The sequence below is a fragment of the Homalodisca vitripennis genome, unplaced genomic scaffold (assembly GCF_021130785.1).
Source record: "Homalodisca vitripennis isolate AUS2020 unplaced genomic scaffold, UT_GWSS_2.1 ScUCBcl_1667;HRSCAF=5579, whole genome shotgun sequence".
Lineage (NCBI taxonomy): Eukaryota > Metazoa > Arthropoda > Insecta > Hemiptera > Cicadellidae > Homalodisca > Homalodisca vitripennis.
The window spans coordinates 21,608-43,138 of NW_025777800.1; the positions used below are offsets into that span (position 1 = coordinate 21,608).

At 34.3% G+C, this 21,531-nt stretch overlaps 1 pseudogene; it reads right to left on the reverse strand.

Annotated features, from left to right (window-relative positions):
- LOC124371587 overlaps positions 1-21,531 on the reverse strand; it is a 91,322-nt pseudogene that overhangs the window by 20,539 nt on the left and 49,252 nt on the right.

Below are 21,531 nucleotides of genomic sequence, written 5' to 3' on the forward strand. Positions count from 1 at the left end.
ATGGCTCAGTGCCGTCAAGATCGAATATTACAACTTTTACTCAACAAACTGTTAGGTTTTTTTGGCTGGTAGGGAGTGTTTATCCAGCTATAATAATCAAAACGCTGATTAATTACAATTATAGAGGAGATAACACGAGGAAATAAATATCGAGTTACATTATTAATCTTATTTTATCTATTGATTGACTTTTGATAATGAGATATCCGGTTTAGGGTGGGTTTACTTTGACCCCCACTGCGGAATATTTAAGCAATAAACAAAGCCTTGTGTACCGAGTACGTTAAAGTTATGAGACGCTTCTAGTCTCCATGCACAGTTTAAATTATTCTGTGCACCCTTGTATGTAAATAAATGAAGATCTTCCTCTACAGCAGAACCGTTCTCAGCAAGTTGGTGTTTCTAGAGTGTTACAGTTTATTGTGTTTAAATATCACGGGCATTAGCAATACTCTCTTTCTACTACTGCGGTTTATGTATAATGGATGCGCTGAACGTTCCAACTGAGTATTATTTTGTGAAAGGTTGGGATTTTTTAATTTTATTGTGAAGACGTGTAGAGACACATTAAGTATTTTTTTCCGGACATTTTCCATCGTTTAGTGATATACAAAGGTAGGAGATCGCCACACCAAGTGTCGTAACAGACTTCGCTAAGGTTACATGCATTAATTCAAACCTGTAGCTCATTTTAATCCCGAGATGTTCGGCGGACATATTAATACATAGAAGATGTTGACAAAACATGACGCACCATAGAATTTATTCTTATAGAACTGTATGTTCATACAATAGTTAGAGTCTACATAGGAAAGTTTTACTGGCATATCTTGCTACAAGATTCATTAAGATTTTTGTTCAATAAATTGTGTTTTATATAAGTTGTTTAAATGATAGATGTATACACACAAATTCACTATAAAATAATTCTGTATGTGTTAGATTAGTTAGGCTGCAAGTGTTAATATGTCTCTAATGTTTTGAATCTCTTATGTTTTATTGAGTTTGTTTACACATATATTTATTTTGCTATTTTCTCGTTGCAATCAGCATTACCCATTAGACAAATGTAAAAATATTTGCCAACGCTCAGCAAAATCCCATTGAGTGACATGCACCATCACCGAATACAGTTTTCCACTTGTAGAAGTGAAGGTTCATACAAAATTGTAAGTCTATAGATTAGTTCGTGTATGATATATCGTGTGGGCAGAACCACGAGTGATAGGCTACGCTAAGGCTCAGCAAAATCCCATTGAGTGACATACACCATCACCGAATACAGTTTTCCACATGTAGAAATGAAGCTTCATACAAAATCTTGTCTTTAGGTCAGTACGTGTATGAGATATTGTGTGGGCAGAACCACGAGTGATAGACTACACTAAGGCTCAGCAAAATCCCATTGAGTGACATACACCATCACCGAATACAGTTTTCCACTTGTAGAAGTGAAGGTTCATACAAAATTGTAAGTCTATAGATTAGTTCGTGTATGATATATCGTGTGGGCAGAACCACGAGTGATAGGCTACGCTAAGGCTCAGCAAAATCCCATTGAGTGACATACACCATCACCGAATACAGTTTTCCACTTGTAGAAGTGAAGGTTCATACAAAATTGTAAGTCTATAGATTAGTTCGTGTATGATATATCGTGTGGGCAGAACCACGAGTGATAGACTACACTAAGGCTCAGCAAAATCCCATTGAGTGACATACACCATCACCGAATACAGTTTTCCACATGTAGAAATGAAGCTTCATACAAAATCTTGTCTTTAGGTCAGTACGTGTATGAGATATTGTGTGGGCAGAACCACGAGTGATAGACTACACTAAGGCTCAGCAAAATCCCATTGAGTGACATACACCATCACCGAATACAGTTTTCCACTTGTAGAAGTGAAGGTTCATACAAAATTGTAAGTCTATAGATTAGTTCGTGTATGATATATCGTGTGGGCAGAACCACGAGTGATAGGCTACGCTAAGGCTCAGCAAAATCCCATTGAGTGACATACACCATCACCGAATACAGTTTTCCACTTGTAGAAGTGAAGCTTCATACAAAATTGTAAGTCTATAAGTCAGTTCGTGTATGATATATTGTGTGGGCAGAACCACGAGTGATAGACTACGCTAAGGCTCAGCAAAATCCCATTGAGTGACATACACCATCACCGAATACAGTTTTCCACTTGTAGAAGTGAAGGTTCATACAAAATTGTAAGTCTATAGATTAGTTCGTGTATGATATATCGTGTGGGCAGAACCACGAGTGATAGGCTACGCTAAGGCTCAGCAAAATCCCATTGAGTGACATACACCATCACCGAATACAGTTTTCCACATGTAGAAATGAAGCTTCATACAAAATCTTGTCTTTAGGTCAGTACGTGTATGAGATATTGTGTGGGCAGAACCACGAGTGATAGACTACACTAAGGCTCAGCAAAAATCCCATTGAGTGACATGCAACCATCACCGAATACAGTTTTCCACTTGTAGAAGTGAAGGTTCATACAAAATTGTAAGTCTATAGATTAGTTCGTGTATGATATATCGTGTGGGCAGAACCACGAGTGATAGGCTACGCTAAGGCTCAGCAAAATCCCATTGAGTGACATACACCATCACCGAATACAGTTTTCCACTTGTAGAAGTGAAGGTTCATACAAAATTGTAAGTCTATAGATTAGTTCGTGTATGATATATCGTGTGGGCAGAACCACGAGTGATAGGACTACACTAAGGCTCAGCAAAATCCCATTGAGTGACATACACCATCACCGAATACAGTTTTCCACATGTAGAAATGAAGCTTCATACAAAATCTTGTCTTTAGGTCAGTACGTGTATGAGATATTGTGTGGGCAGAACCACGAGTGATAGACTACACCAACGCTCAGCAAAATCCCATTGAGTGACATGCACCATCACCGAATACAGTTTTCCACATGTAGAAATGAAGCTTCATACAAAATCTTGTCTTTAGGTCAGTTCGTGTATGAGATATTGTGTGGGCAGAACCACGAGTGATAGACTACGCTAAGGCTCAGCAAATTCCCATTGAGTGACATGCACCATCACCGAATACAGTTTTCCACATGTAGAAACTAAGCTTCATACAAAATTTTAAGTCTATAGGTCAGTTCGTGTATGAGATATTGTGTGGGTAGAACCACGAGTGATAGGCTACGCTAAGGCTCAGCAAAATCCCACGGAGTGACATGCACCATCACCGAATACAGTTTTCCACATGTAGAAACTAAGCTTCATACAAAATTGTAAGTCTATAGATCAGTTCGTGTATGAGATATTGTGTGGGTAGAACCACGAGTGATAGGCTACGCTAAGGCTCAGCAAAATCCCACGGAGTGACATGCACCATCACCGAATACAGTTTTCCACATGTAGAAACTAAGCTTCATACAAAATTGTAAGTCTATAGGTCAGTTCGTGTATGAGATATTGTGTGGGCAGAACCACGAGTGATAGGCTACACTAACGCTCAGCAAAATCCCATGGAGTGACATGCACCATCACCGAATACAGTTTTCCACATGTAGAAATGAAGCTTCATACAAAATTGTAGGTCTATAGATCAGTTCGTGTATGAGATATTGTGTGGGCAGAACCACGAGTGATAGGCTACACTAACGCTCAGCAAAATCCCACGGAGTGACATGCACCATCACCGAATACAGTTTTCCACATGTAGAAATGAAGCTTCATACAAAATTGTAAGTCTATAGATCAGTTCGTGTATGAGATATTGTGTGGGCAGAACCACGAGTGATAGGCTACGCTAAGGCTCAGCAAATTCCCATTGAGTGACATGCACCATCACCGAATACAGTTTTCCACATGTAGAAATGAAGCTTCATACAAAATTGTAAGTCTATAGATCATTTCGTGTATGAGATATTGTGTGGGCAGAACCACGAGTGATAGGCTACGCTAAGGCTCAGCAAATTCCCATTGAGTGACATGCACCATCACCGAATACAGTTTTCCACATGTAGAAATGAAGCTTCATACAAAATTGTAAGTCTATAGATCAGTTCGTGTATGAGATATTGTGTGGGCAGAACCACGAGTGATAGGCTACGCTAAGGCTCAGCAAATTCCCATTGAGTGACATGCACCATCACCGAATACAGTTTTCCACATGTAGAAATGAAGCTTCATACAAAATTGTAAGTCTATAGATCAGTTCGTGTATGAGATATTGTGTGGGCAGAACCACGAGTGATAGGCTACACTAACGCTCAGCAAAATCCCACGGAGTGACATGCACCATCACCGAATACAGTTTTCCACATGTAGAAATGAAGCTTCATACAAAATTGTAAGTCTATAGATCAGTTCGTGTATGAGATATTGTGTGGGCAGAACCACGAGTGATAGGCTACGCTAACGCTCAGCAAAATCCCACGGAGTGACATGCACCATCACCGAATACAGTTTTCCACATGTAGAAATGAAGCTTCATACAAAATTGTAAGTCTATAGATCAGTTCGTGTATGAGATATTGTGTGGGCAGAACCACGAGTGATAGGCTACGCTAAGGCTCAGCAAATTCCCATTGAGTGACATGCACCATCACCGAATACAGTTTTCCACATGTAGAAATGAAGCTTCATACAAAATTGTAAGTCTATAGATCAGTTCGTGTATGAGATATTGTGTGGGCAGAACCACGAGTGATAGGCTACGCTAAGGCTCAGCAAATTCCCATTGAGTGACATGCACCATCACCGAATACAGTTTTCCACATGTAGAAATGAAGCTTCATACAAAATTGTAAGTCTATAGATCAGTTCGTGTATGAGATATTGTGTGGGCAGAACCACGAGTGATAGGCTACGCTAAGGCTCAGCAAATTCCCATTGAGTGACATGCACCATCACCGAATACAGTTTTCCACATGTAGAAATGAAGCTTCATACAAAATTGTAAGTCTATAGATCAGTTCGTGTATGAGATATTGTGTGGGCAGAACCACGAGTGATAGGCTACACTAACGCTCAGCAAAATCCCACGGAGTGACATGCACCATCACCGAATACAGTTTTCCACATGTAGAAATGAAGCTTCATACAAAATTGTAAGTCTATAGATCAGTTCGTGTATGAGATATTGTGTGGGCAGAACCACGAGTGATAGGCTACGCTAAGGCTCAGCAAATTCCCACGGAGTGACATGCACCATCACCGAATACAGTTTTCCACATGTAGAAATGAAGCTTCTTACAAAATTGTAAGTCTATAGATCTGTTCGTGTATGAGATATTGTGTGGGCAGAACCACGAGTGATAGGCTACGCTAAGGCTCAGCAAATTCCCATTGAGTGACATGCACCATCACCGAATACAGTTTTCCACATGTAGAAATGAAGCTTCATACAAAATTGTAAGTCTATAGATCAGTTCGTGTATGAGATATTGTGTGGGCAGAACCACGAGTGATAGGCTACACTAACGCTCAGCAAAATCCCACGGAGTGACATGCACCATCACCGAATACAGTTTTCCACATGTAGAAATGAAGCTTCATACAAAATTGTAAGTCTATAGATCAGTTCGTGTATGAGATATTGTGTGGGCAGAACCACGAGTGATAGGCTACGCTAAGGCTCAGCAAATTCCCACGGAGTGACATGCACCATCACCGAATACAGTTTTCCACATGTAGAAATGAAGCTTCATACAAAATTGTAAGTCTATAGATCAGTTCGTGTATGAGATATTGTGTGGGCAGAACCACGAGTGATAGGCTACGCTAAGGCTCAGCAAATTCCCACGGAGTGACATGCACCATCACCGAATACAGTTTTCCACATGTAGAAATGAAGCTTCATACAAAATTGTAAGTCTATAGATCTGTTCGTGTATGAGATATTGTGTGGGCAGAACCACGAGTGATAGGCTACGCTAAGGCTCAGCAAATTCCCATTGAGTGACATGCACCATCACCGAATACAGTTTTCCACATGTAGAAATGAAGCTTCATACAAAATTGTAAGTCTATAGATCAGTTCGTGTATGAGATATTGTGTGGGCAGAACCACGAGTGATAGGCTACGCTAAGGCTCAGCAAATTCCCACGGAGTGACATGCACCATCACCGAATACAGTTTTCCACATGTAGAAATGAAGCTTCATACAAAATTGTAAGTCTATAAGAACCAGAAGGAAAATGTTTTGAAACTTTGTGTAGTGTTAAAATAAAAATTTTAGTAAAGAATACATTTTTATTTTAGAATAATAATTGACATTACAATTGTATAATATCTCAAGAATTGAAGTAAGTTGTTTTTGTAAGAAGTTAAAAACTAAGTTAATTTCCATATATTATTACAGAAGATTAAACATTTTTACAATTAATTGCATTATTCCTTAAAATAAATCATGTTATTATTATACAATAACATTTTTTTTAATTTCGAATATCTTCTTTGGAAAATTGATTACATAAGAGAGTAATTTTTGTTTAAATTCTAAAAATGAATATGTTACATTGTAATTAAATCAGTATGAATATTTAAACAAATAAAAAACAGTTTAAACGACTATAACACCCATTATTGGCTAACCTGGAGGAAACCTCCGTGAGCGCCTGAGGGTTTTTTCTAATTTTAAGCGCCTGATGGAGGGTTAATAAAACACTTATTATTTTATACATATCTATATTATTAAACGAACTGAAATACAAGTTACTGAATGAATAACCACTGAAAACTAAACAGAGGCCAATATAAATCGATTACAAACTAGAAACAATATTTAGGCAAATATATTAACTGGTGAGACTTTTATAACTGGTCCATTCTAACTGAACTGTTCAAAACCAAACTGTCATTGGTGTGATTTGTTTATTTTATCATAAATCTGTTCTGTTTAGGTTAGTTATCCACCTAAAGAGGAGATCAGAATGCATATCTCAAAAACGTAGTGTTATACTAATTTCTGGCATAAACTAGACAATAGCAGTCCAAAAAATCCTGTTTTATTCAAAATCTACCCATCTTCAAAAACAGGCTTAAAGCAAAGAAAAACTATTAATAACACTTATTATCGATTTAAAAATTACCCCACACTCAACAGAAATAAGGGGTATGGAGGAAAGTTCAAATATTATAAGTACGAAAACCTATCGATTAATCCTCCAAAATAAATGTCTTGATGAGATAAACCACAAACAGAAAAATCCGAACTTCTGATTATTTTTCCAAAATGGGTATCGATTTTAACAAAACTAAAACCATAAATTCAATCAGATTTTATGTTGAGTGGAGTCAACTTGAACTTAAACTTTCACCAGTCTTTTTCTTTTATTAAGACCTTAACATAGTTTGCTAACACTATTGTTGAGCCAAACAAAAACCGTCAACAACCGCAATTTTTGTTGACTTGCCCAAAACCGTATTGTATTAATACAGTTAAACGTATAATTTCTATTGACGTTGCATTTAATGTACTCAACCTAGAAACTATTTTTTACCGATCTCTTTTTTATTGAGACTTTTGAAATTTGGTGTCATACGACGACATATTTTCTTACGTAAAGGAAACAATAAAAAACATCTGGCTCAAAATTCCTAGACAGCCTAATATCTATTTACTGAACGCTTTAAAAAAATTTAGTTCAAGTATTTCTTGATTTCTTCTCAAAATGCTTTGAGGAAAAATACTTTTCATTCATATTTCTATTTTCTTATATTTTGTAGTCTGAATATAAAACACACTTGATCTACGTGGAAACAATGTATTAGTTGACGTTGTTTAGTTTTCCTGCTCAAAACTTTATAAAGGGAGAATAACCAACATTCATTGTACATAATTAGAGATTTAGCCTAAAGTACGATTAAGTTCCTGTATTCTCCGCATTGTTCGTTTAGTTGGGGTTGTTCTGTATTCCTCCTAAAATACTTGTACAGATACATAACAAAAGTACTTTTAAATACACATTTGTTGACCTGAATACTTACTGAAAGATCCATTTCTTGGCTATCCGTAACAAATAATTTACTTATGTTGATATTTATTCCTCCTAAAATGTTGTTAGAGGAAAAAAAGACAGAGATGTTTTATACTCTTAGCAATAAGCTGAGTACACTATTTATTTTATACGTTGTAAAGGCGTTAATTGAGGTTTTATCGTAGTCCTCAAAATGCTTGAAAAGGAAAAAATATTCAGCAATTATTTTGTACAATTTTGATTATTTTGTGCGCATTTAGACTGAGCCTTATGTACATTTGATGCACGTCCATAGCATACATTTGAAGGGGCTTTTTTATTTCTACACAAACTGCTATTAAAGGGACAATTTTTATTTCCTATTGCTTGGTATTTACGTTGGCGTACGATGCATGTTAAGTAAATCTCAAACAAAATTACTTTCAGGTTAGCCTGCATTCCTTTTAAAATTCTTTTAGAGATAATATACATAAGATATTTTACATATTTCTAGGACGTTTGTTTACGTTATTCTGTATATTTTCTCAGAATGTAATTAGGAGGTAAATTACACAAAATTGCTTTCACACCAATAGGGTTGCAGACTATATTGGACATTTTACGAGTACCACCGTTACAAACACTGGTTAAGATTGTCTTAAATTCATTCTAAAATGATTGTGTGAGGAAAAAGCCTAAACTTTTTCACGACGTGCTGGCGTAAATTTCACGTAAATCCTTAAAGTTTCTTTAAAGATCCTAAAAGATCTTTTATTCTTTCTCATAAAGATGGCCGATACATACATTATGATGCTATGTGTTTATAAAACTCATAGTAATTTACCCAGCCAATAAGCTGGCGTTGCTTGGCATCACACATATATTTCAAGATATAAACCAAATTTTACCAGATGAGATCCAATATTCTAATGGATATATTATAAATTTTTCATGATTATAGGTTCAACGTATGATCTAATTTATATAAAATATTTAAAAGTCAGATTACAATGTTGAAATATTATATTATATTATTTATCTTCTAACGAAGATAATCTGGAGAATGTATTGATATTACGGAACGTTCATATTATGGTAATATTCAGAGTTTTGGACAGAATCAGATTTCTGACAGTGAAACAAAAAAGGGGTTAGTTCATTACACAGGTTCGTGGACAGTTTATTAAACAGCATGATATTTCTTAATCCGCCAAACAATGCTGTACATGACAACAGAGCATTATGTAGCATGATTGGACTGACTGCAGCCTGTTCACCACTGAAATGTCTCTATTGTTAACCATGACTTGTGTATGGTTAAAAAACGTTATCTTCTTTTAAAGGGTGGCCAAGTGCCATGAATGTAGGCCTCGATGGTTAAACCCCTGAAATGTTCAGTTTGAACCCTAACTGTTTACAATATTATATGTAGGTATATAACAGCTTAAAAAAATTAACTCAAAGTTTCCTTAGAAAATTTTATATAATTTTTAAAAATTCCATAGATGGTAAAACGTCATGGAGCAGATCATGGCAGTCACAAAACAAGTGTTCTGCAGTACGTCTTGCTCATTACTTAACCTGCAGAGTGGGACTGCTTCTAGTGATACTTACTCTGTGAAGGCCATACCTCAGATATGCATGCCCTGTGATTACATCCACTATACTATAAGACAAAGACTAGTTATTCTAAGAAAACCAGATACTATCCTATTGGTAGGAAGAAAATTCAACCTTTCTCATCCATCCTTAAGCACAACAATGTTTTTCTCTTCTTGGGTGTTCAGAATTCCTCACATTTTGAATTGGATATTAAGTAGTGTAGATCTATTGTGACCTGTATTGTGTTGTTCAGTTTTAATAATTAGTGTTTAGTTTAATTAAGTGTATGTTTTAAAGTTAGTATGGATGGAATAGACACTCAACATGGTTTATGTTGTTCCCGACTTATGCGTGTCATAACGCTCTGGTATTTTTTTATTACTTTAACCTAGATTGTAGTTTTGTATTAGGTTAGTCATTCAAATGAGGAAGAGATCAGATTGCAGATCTCAAAACAAATTCCTGTTTCCTCTATAATCCTTCCATCTTCAGAAACAAACTCCAAACAATGGAATGGATATAAAGACTACACAACTGAGGACTCCACAGAATGGTTGAAGTTCTGTTACTTTTTCACTGAGTTAAGCTTAAAACATACACCATAGCTGTCATTTCCCAAAATCCCCACATAATCTATAACTGAACAAATAGTAACTTTGTTGATCGACACTCTCTAATAAAATAGCTTATACCAATTCTGGAAATCTTTTTACTAGAAATACAGGGGTTCGACTCTTTAAAATTTGCGTGGAAGTTATTGTCTTGCCCTGATACTTCAGACAAAGATTCCCACAAGCAAACTACACAGTTTGGAAAACTGCAGCAACTCATTTGGATCATCAGATAACTAACGTGCTCGACGCCAGCAATTTCCACCATATTCGTCTTTGACCCATTATTGTAAATTATTAAAATAGAAGGTTGTTGAAAGGGAGTCTCTTCATGATTTCTAGCATGAAGGAAGTTGGTAAAGAAGAGTTTTAGAATTGATATCAGATAAGAGGCCATATATCTCTGGGTTGTTGTGCTAAGTAACAGTGTCAACCATTGAGCCAGAGACGTACTAGTGTCCTTCCTGGGATAAGACAGCACTCCAAGGCAGTGACTGAAGAACTTTGTAAAGTTCCAGTGACAGCGGACATTAACCAAGTTAGTTACTCACTTCGACGTATTAGTTAAGGAAACTCGCTTAGCTCAAGTAACAACCACACAACTATTCCTGTGTTCATACGATAGTACTATACGTGTTTTGTCCAAGAAAAATTTTTCATGCCATTCCACTGTGCCATCATGTAACCTGCAGACATATAAATACGATACATATGAAGTTCGTACAGACAACAAAACTGTAATAAGAATAATAATAAGAAACAATTCCTATTCACGTATCATATCGAAACACAATATCGAAGGACTTACTCAAATAACATTGAATAAATATTGCCTACCCAATCTCCGAAAGTGCTCACTGTTTGTCCTGGTGTATCCAGGCCATCGTCAATTTACATTTTCTGTTGGTATCTGTCGCATTCTATATAAGAAGGCAAATTTTGAAAATTAATTAAATAAAATAATTAAAAACCACTCCCTTTCTTACATGTATCGGATGAATTTAACGTTCCTAATAGGAACCCAATATTGAGTTTTGTTTTGTTATTTATAAGTATAAGAGATTCTGAACAGAATGGAGTTTACAATGGTTTTCAATAAATTAAACGTTTTATTCACCAGCATAATTTTAAAATAAATTTAGGATATTTACCAGTTTTCATGACATACCTTTGCTAATGCGACTGCAGAGAACTTCTCCCATACCAGGTGGCTGCTCTCCCCCGGTTGTCCCTGCCGCTGCCCCTTGAAGATCCTCGCTGCCGTGAGTGTAGCCAAACCCAGTCCGTCCCCAACTAGGAGTACCACCACATTTTTCGCCGATTTACGGCGGATCTGCAAGGACAGGCGCCGCTTAAGCCCAGCATTAGCTTCCTCGAACCAGAAGTCTCGGTCTGAGTCGACAAGCGTTTTTGTTAATTTACAACTTAGCGATATTTTTTTGTTCAACAGTACAAATGTTCTGTTTATAACTCTTCATTACATTGTAACTGTTACATCGTTTGATAAAAATCCTTCTTTACAGACTGTCAACTAGCGAGTGATTAATATTAAATATCAACATTTACAAATAACTTAAACTATACACTTGAGCTACTCGTTGTTATAATAAGAGTAAACATGAATTTCACATTTTTAGTCTTGTATCACATCACTGTTTACAAATTTATTACTAATGATATAATAATGTATATATATAATTGATGAAGATTAATTGACCTTAATATTTAGTTTGGCATTTTTAAACCTCCCAATGCTCTCAATATATTGGCTCCAGTTATCGTGTAAATAGTACAGGCGAACGAGAAAATCGGAAAATTTGTTAAAAGTCAATTCTTATATTTGAATGGTAAAAATTTACAGAATATATATACTGTTTTGTTAATTTAACACTATGTTAAATTTAAGTAGGTTGACCAAGGATATTTTGCCACTACATATGCAAACATGGTAAAATTCGAAACATGTTAAGATTTAAACATAATTTTACCAGTAATTACATAAACATACATTTTCGGTACTTCTTTTACGACTTTTTAAATAAACGGCTTTGTCTTTATTTTTAGACAAAAACTATTAACACCTGCAGAGAGAGAACTTAGAATTTGTGAACAAGGTTTTACGATTCCGCTGGTCAAGTATGCAAGTGTTCCATGTACACTTTCCTACAGCTTTTGAACAATCACTGAAACCTACAAACCCAATGATTTGAATCATATGGTTTACATTATAAGAGGTCTTTTAAATAATTGAATTATAATGGAAGAAAATAGTAAAAGTTGAATGATGCTGAATAAATCTTTGATATATAGTTTTTAGAGTTGATTGATTTAAATTTATTTTGTAATTTCTCTTTTGTATATGGCATGCGTCATTTACATATAGCTAAAAGAAAACGAGTAATATTAAAGTACAATATACATACAATGTACAACATTGTAGATATTGATTGCCAACATGAGATACTCAACTAATCACTTTGTGCCACCTTATTTAACCACGGTTAGGGGGGTTTGAAATAAGACACGTATACAATCCGAGAACATTTAATACGTATAAAACATTATAATTCTGAACAGGTACATATATACCTAAGTATATATATATATAAAAGTCACCGATTATTAATTGCTTCCGAGGAGGAACATGTTTTGGAAATAAACTTTCCGTATCGGAGAAGGTGGAATCTAAGTTGAAGTTGGGAATTGCAGAGTTTATAGCAATGAGAATACCTTCGCCATCAGTCTTTTTATTTGTTGCAGTATATCTGCCACATGTTTGAACTGAGTGTTTATAGAAACCAAGTTTACTATCATAAATGTTGGTTAGTAACTAATGTACATTGAATTAACAAGTTTAATTGTATAGTGTTCATTGCTGCAACAATTATTATAAAAGAATAACAATAAAAAGATCCCAGTAAACATTTACTCTTTTATTTAGCACAAGTAACTTGTGCATATGTAATTTTAGTGTAATTCAATGAAAGTAAATTGGAATGGAATAATAACAAGTAAACAAAATAATGAACTCGAAAAATAAAAAATCGTTGATTCCTGAAGTTTAACAAACTCTACACCCAATTCACTTTAGAAAAATCTCACTCACAGCTTCATTTTAACAATTTTACTAAAACTATTTCTGAAATGTAATGGTAATACCACATTGTATTGAGTTTATACAAAAAACATTACTGTATCAGAAGACAAAAACGCTAAAAAGAATAAACTACAACAGTAAGCACTTCATGGAATGTTTGAAATGATTATTTGAAATAAATGGCGTTCAGTAAAACATGGAAGAGAACTCATTCCATTCTACATTAGTTTTAAAATTAAAAACATTCCTTTCAAGTATTAAAGTTTATTTTGGTAAATCAAATGGAATTTTTTCTCTCGAGATTTTTACCTAATCACTCTTTATATATCTTATCAGGTAGTGACCTGACTTTCCGAAAGCATCTCTCCGTTACCAAGGTATTCACAAGAGCATTGCCTATTATTCCTATTAATAATATATTATTCTGTGCAAGTTACGTGTCCTAAAGCGCCTCTATCAAGTCTACTCAAGAGTATGTCAAGTTCGATAGTTCACGTCCACGCTGTGTATTATAGCTGTCGTAAAGCGCCTCTATCAAGTCTACTCAAGAGGTATGTCAAGTTCGATAGGTCACGTCCACGCTGTGTATTATAGCTGTCGTAGAGCGCCTCTATCAAGTCTACTCAAGAGTATGTAAAGTTCGATAGTTCACGTCCACGCTGTGTATTATAGCTGTCGTAGAGCGCCTCTATCAAGTCTACTCAAGAGTATGTAAAGTTCGATAGTTCACGTCCACGCTGTGTATTATAGCTGTCGTAGAGCGCCTCTATCAAGTCTACTCAATAGTATGTAAAGTTCGATAGTTCACGTCCACGCTGTGTATTATAGCTGTCGTAGAGCGCCTCTATCAAGTCTACTCAATAGTATGTAAAGTTCGATAGTTCACGTCCACGCTGTGTATTATAGCTGTCGTAGAGCGCCTCTATTAAGTCTACTCAAGATGTATGTCAAGTTCAATAGTGCAGGTCCACGCTGTGTATTATAGCTGTCGCAATGTGTCAGCACATATATAATTTCAACGCTAACCTCTACTTATTAACTTTCTACAGATTAGTTCTAAGGGGAAGCTTTAACTCATTGTGGTACAGGTATGTTAAATACACCCGTTAAAATTTTTGTACGAATTAACTATTAACTCGCACACGGTGATTTTAGAGTACAATAACATTACATACAAAGATTGTACAGATGGCAAACATATCTTTTATAGTACTTTAATTAATTAATCGAAAAATCGTTAATTATAAAATATCCCTTACCGCGAAACCTATCAGTGGCAGATGCAGCAGGCCTTGTTGCGAACTTTAACATGTTAGTATGCAGTCAGCCTCATAGAAATATATCAGATAGTAATGACATTTGCAATTTATTATAAATATGCAGTTGATAACCTTCTTCAGTTCATGCCAAGTCAATTAGAATATTTAATAATAAGATTAATTTTATTTATTTATTATTTATCATCAATATGTTACGGCAATACCCTTATTAAATCATAGTGCATAGGATATGCCAGGTACATTTTATAAAGTACAGTTGCGTAATACAGTAGTGTTAAAACAAAGCTGATTCACTCACCAGCTGATGGCTAAAGTAAGAGTACCTGTGTCCTGCTAATCTTCCTGCATTTGTCTTTTGACAAACTTGTCTTATTTCGGCTCTCGTTTTGGGGGAAATAGTGTTTAGACTTTTATATAAGAATTATCTAACTGGAGCCTTAAATTGAAGTTTAAATCATTCATACTCCAACGTAGACCTCACATACAAACAGGACATGAGTTTGACAGTGTTACAGGAAACAGATGATCAGTCAGCGGACGGATGAGGTAGCACAATTTGTTTACAACTAATATTCTCACACGTCTCTTTTCTTATCTGTATTTATTAAAAATAATAGAAAGTCGGTAAAGTCCAGGTCATGTCATCATCGCACCTAAAGAAATAGGATAGCAATGGTTTGGATAATAAGCAAAAATTTGAGAAACCCTATGGTTTTTGTCCTTGAACTTAAAATTCCTAATTTTTTACAGTAATGACATCTGAAAACAGGACAATTCCAGCTTTTTATATTTTATTTTATTTTTGTAACGTATAGCTATGGCAAATGTCTGAAGTCCTTGTATACTTTCAAATCTATCAACAATAATGAGTTTTAAACAATAATCAGATTATATTATATTCATATACAATAAGTAACAAATAAATAACTGAGTGGAACAGGACTGCAAGAATCTGCGTCATATCTTAATAGCAAAAATAATGGATTCTACCCTTATCTTATAAGCAATCTTATCTTAATTGTTGCCAATATTATTTATTTAAAATTAGAAAAATTGGTATATACTGTACTTCAAAAGTACAAATTCTACTCATATTTTGTTGAACTAAAATTAGTTTACTTCCAATTTGTAAAACTGTAAAATAAATACTAGTACATATTTATATTCCTTGTAGATCGCTCTCATTTTATATATACATACTCAGTCCTTCTCCGGAAGTCATGAAATTAAAAAGCCTATAGTAACTTTATTTGACGAATAATAAAATAATTCTTATGTTTAACTTATTAATTAAGCTACTGGTTACTTTGTTAGTAGATCAAACTTTAAAATTGTCTGTTGGCCTCAATTTGATGACTTATATGAAGGCTCTCAACGAGATGTCTTTATGAGCTTGGAATTATTGACCTTATCTTTCCAATATATTCTCGATGTATTCATGTACTGCAGGTTCTGATGTCATTTACTACGTATTGTCCACTGGCACATTAATATTGGTAGGGACAACTTTATGGGTTCAGCAACATCGAACAACTGACTTTGAGAAACTTCCTTCCCAGGTTGGTGTCGCACTGGCTCCCTGAGAATATGAAACTGCAAAATTAAAATTATTTCAACGCTCTATTAAAATACTTCTTGGTGTGAAACACATTTATTCACTTGGGGAGTTTACGAGTGCACTGGAAGATTGATTCCCTGGCTCTGTTGCTTTGTTTGCTAAGTGTGAAAGAATTGAATATACGATATTTCTTTCCCGAGTTAGTGTCAGCTCGCTGCTCTTTGAAATTTTAACTTAAAAATCAATTTTTGGACCAAGAGAAATCTCTGTTGTAAGCTTAAAGTCTCTATAACCTTTCTCTCAAGAGTTATGGCACATATGAACAGGCCGACTCCGATTTTAAGAAGATCCTGTTTCGTTCTTTATATCTTATATTTGTCTGAACCATCCAGACAACAAACAATAAACCCTCCGAGTTCTACCACAACACTTTTGTTTCTTTGACTATTGTGTTTCAAAAATTACACAATAATCGTTAAATTGTTAGTATTTTGAGTTGGGATCAATACATCTTGAGAAGCAGTCCTTTCAATCTTAAAAAAATTAGGTTTTGATGAACAAATAATACTTCAGCAGATGATTTAATCTGCAATAATTACAAATATAATAAACATTTGTTATATTAACATTTATTATTTGTTAACTCTATTGAGTTAACTCTGAAAATAATTTATTTTTCTATACAAAATTATTCAATAGTTCAATACCTAGCCTGAATAAATATTTTCACTTCTGTTTGTTTCCAGTGTTTTGGAGAAAACAAAATATAACACTTAAATCCAAGGATCGTAAGTAAAAGCTAATGCAGTGGTTTAATTTTTGGGGTGAAGCCGCAAAACATCGGTAGAAGTGTAATTTTAACAAAACTCAACCTCGTAATAACATTTGCCACCATCTCACTGAAATAACAATGTTAGCTCCTTTTACCTCAGGTTGTGTTTCCAATTTCATCGTAGCTTAACATATTTGTTATTAATAGAGTGTACAATTTTATTCTTATGAAAACATTGTTTCTACCTTTATGATATAATCTATTATACCAACATTTGCTTTAAAATTGGCTCAAACTACACAATAATGATTATAATATGAGACCTTAAGTAAATGTCTAGACACATTTTGCCCTCTAGCAAGCTGTATTCTACCGATGGAGGATCCCATATGATCATTTAGTGACCCTAAATCTCATATTAATTATACTTCATTCAAATTAAACTACTTTATTAATTTATAACGGCTACTAAGCAGCTTAATAAATCTAATAACCAATTTAGTACATGTTATAATTTTCACTTTTTTACGTGTATTTTTTACATGTTTAATTGATTTATTTACAAACCCTTATTATATATATATATAGGAATAATTATTTTATCTTGTTTATTTTGATTTGATAGTTATGGTCAAGAAAAGTGGTGTTTTTCTGTGATGTTCGGTTTTGTAAAATTTAATTTTTATTCAGTTATCACATTGAAGAATATACATTATATTTAAGTATATATGAGTGAATACTCAATCCAGTCATGATGTAATTTAAGGTGGCCGAATACTTTAATCAATTTTTAATTTTAAAATCAATATTTTCTTTATATATTTCTCAGATGTTCATGCTTTATTTCTTTGTGCTTTCTTTTATGTAAATATAATATAGCAAATTGTAAAAAATATGTAAAGTGATGTGTTATTACATGTAAAATCTATATTGATATATATAATGTTTGTTTCGGTTATTTATCAAGTTTGTTATTACGTTTTTTATTAGTTTATAACTGATACAATTTATTTGGAATTTAAATTTAGAATACGAATTTCATCTCTACGTTTGTATTTTTAATTAATAGTTGTGCATGTGTGTATGATTTTTTTTCTTAGATTTTCCTCTCAAATAGCTTCATCTAGAGAGGATAAAAAATAACTGGATTGTAAAAAATGGTTAGTCTTGAATAAAAAAAGTTTGAATTTTAATTTCAATTATATAAGGAAAGTACTGCGTCAAATCTAACATAACGCAAGTGACTTGGGATATCTGTACATTTAGACTGTATTTGACTAAGATTAGATGTCACTTAATAACCTTTTATACTGTGTTTAAACAATTGTACCGTGATCCCCATTCCCTTACAGTGGCAGGACCGGCGCAGCTCAATATCGCCAGGTTTCCTAGATAAATTTAATTTTCATGTAATGTAAAGTTTTTAACACACTATAAGTACTTAGGGAGCACATCAATCGATTTGTTGCAGTTTTTTACATTTATAGAACTATACAGGCCAAAAGTCATCTTAGTTATAAAGCTACACGGCCAGTGCTATAGATATCATCGAAACATTGTTAACACAATTAAATTCTTAGAATATATTTCCCTCGCTAAGGCAGCATTTTCAACAAATATTTAACTGAAAAAAGCTGTAATAGAAACAGGATTTCTCAGGACATTTTATACCATCGTTTCAGTGATACAAGAATTAAGACACTCTGAATTTCGAGATCTGCAGTCTCACAAACTACAACTACAATATTAAAATGTACTGCTAAATACATAACTACAGTTAAAATGAATAATCATAACAAGGTGACGTGACACGTATAAGTCACGAATCAGAACAAATAAGTTTTGTGTCAATTCCATGCACACTAACTTTAAAAATGTATTTAATAAAAACAAAACACTTTTATTATTACTGAAAAGCTATAGAATACAGAATACAGTGTATCTGCACTGACAGACCATCCACTATTAACTGAGTGACCTATGCGTGTCACAACGCGCTGGTATGATTGTCCGTTGTTATTGTTGTTTGTTTCTTTTATCTTTTTGTGAGATGGAAATATCTTGTACTTCTAAAATTCTAATTTTGAATTAACTAATTTCAAAAAAATAAGAAAGTTTTGGAACACAACTTTAATGACCTTAACAATTTTGTTATTTAACAAACTATTTTCAGTGAGTTGGCTCGTACTTCGTTAGTAAGCACCTAACAAGAGGAAGGAGGAAGAATATTATCCACTACTCTATACGGCGTAGTGAGATTATTATTACTTTCAGTGATATAATTTCCTGCATGCATGTGATAATTATGCTGATCTTGTTAATAAAATGGATAACTGAGACATAACTTAGCTATGTTGAGAAGGGTTTATTTAATGCAAATGTTGAGTTTAGCTCTATTTAAACACTTAATTTGAAGTATAACAGTGAATAATCCTTTCCCACTATAGTTACATTATGTGTTGAAAACTCGGTTGCTTCCCCGTGACGGATGGTGTCCAAAACATCGTGATGCACTCAAGTGTGCACTTGTTCAAGTCGTCTCTTCAGACGATGAGAATACCTCGTCATCTAGAGTACACTTTACAGCTGCAGGTGAACCAGCCTGACTTCCATTGTGGTCTAGATGTCTTTCATGTCGAACCTATGCAAACAGTTCCTTTGGCCCAATTGTTTTGGATTTCTTTTGGATAACGTGGACTCCAGAGTCAAGGACAATGTCAGATCTCAGACGCTGCACTAATCACAGGCTGAAATGGACCTAAACTCAACATTTTCATATAATTTAGATGACGAATGTCTTTAGATGTCAATTCAGTTTGCAGTGTTGTTTAGTTATCAATTGTAAAGTATTGTTGTGACTATTTTAAATAATCATTCAGTGTATCAAATCCAAGCAAATTTTTTGTTTTGTTATAAGACAATAATGGCTGATTTTATGTGGAGATGTCAAGGAGTCAGATATTGCTATACTGCAGTAGTCAGGTACACTTTAATATCTATTAATTTGTATTAATTATCCCGTATGTAATCGAACCTCGATATGTTGAGGTGTGTTGTTAGAGAGGGCTAGTGTTATGTTCGTGAATGAGCTTCAGGAATTGTACAGGCATTGTGAATAAATCATATCTGTAAGTCTAAACTCAGAACATTGTACATTTAAACCACGTCGCTTTCCTGTGTCTGACTCACAAAAGGTACTTTAAGGTAGAGCTGATGACGTTTCTGTGTAAACAAACTTGTTCACGTCTCAAATAGTGTAGTAGCATTGTAATTACCGCTGACAATTTTAGCATTAATAATATGAGATTAGTATTTTTATATCACTTCCATTAATGATAAACTGAACTATAATTTATCTTTTACTCTAATTGCACACTGTTGTGCAGCTGGCGCGCCATGGCGTTCAACGAAAGCCTAACTATAAATTTGATCACTATGCTCTTTTATACTATCTCACCGGTTCCCAAACATCTATAACTTTCCAAATACACTCTCATACTTTCTCATAGCCCATTTGACTGATGAGGTCAAAATATGGATCAACTGAGCTATATAACTTGTTATTATTTTGTATTTGAAATTGAAACTAATGTCCACTTCTGGAAGTAACCTATAACTAGAGATTGACAAAAATTATATTATTAGTCTGCCCTCTTAGCCAATGACTGATTGATTGTTTATTTTTTCCGATGCAAATGAAATACTCGTAAAATATAATTGTTTAATGGCAGTATATCAAACAATACATAAAATTGCCTTGTGGTAGGTACCCTTCTCATACAGCAGAAAATAAAACCTGGTTTAGTGAGGCACAGGAACAACTGACATAAAAATATTTAAACATTGATTGGCGAATTAAATAAATATAAATAAGTAAATAATGTTCGCAAAATTACTTAAATAAAGGATATTTGAAAAACACGTAGATTTAATATTATAAATTTGTAGCTTGAAGCAATCCATTATATTCTTACGTATGACGCGCTTAGCACGATTCCGGCATTGTCAGTATATACTTACACATAAATAGTTAAAACGAAATAAAATAATAAAAAGTTCGCCTAGGCTGGTCGTGAAGGTAAAACAAAGTTTAAACATGGTAAAAGACAACCGTGCGACCGACGTTGCTTTGTTCGCGTACATGTCCTTCGCTGGTCTTACTTACGTTGTCTAGTTTCTATTCTTGGTACATGTTAATATTTTGATAAAAACATAATTTTCCTTTCAGATACTACCATTGTATTCTATTAACTCATCAATTTGCTAACAGGAACGCCAATTTTGCTAACAGTTTAAATCTATAACAACCAAAATGGCTGAACACTAAATTCACTAAATTACAATGCAACCTTTGCAACAACAAAACAGCAATGACACAATACAATTTTTAAAAACTGCTTCATATGACAAGAAAATGTGAAAACAAACAGCAACATAAATAAATACAAGTGTTAATGATAGAGCGTACAAGGCACTGCCGGCAGGACGTTACGTTCTCATTTGAGGACGTAATTCAACTGCTTACACGAGGACGATAAGTCCTGCTGGCAGGACCGTTCTTGGTCCCATTAGAAAGAGGGAAATGTAACGAATTAGCGCATGCAAGTCTGAAGTTGGTAGCTCTGACCGTTCAGAAATGGCGGCGA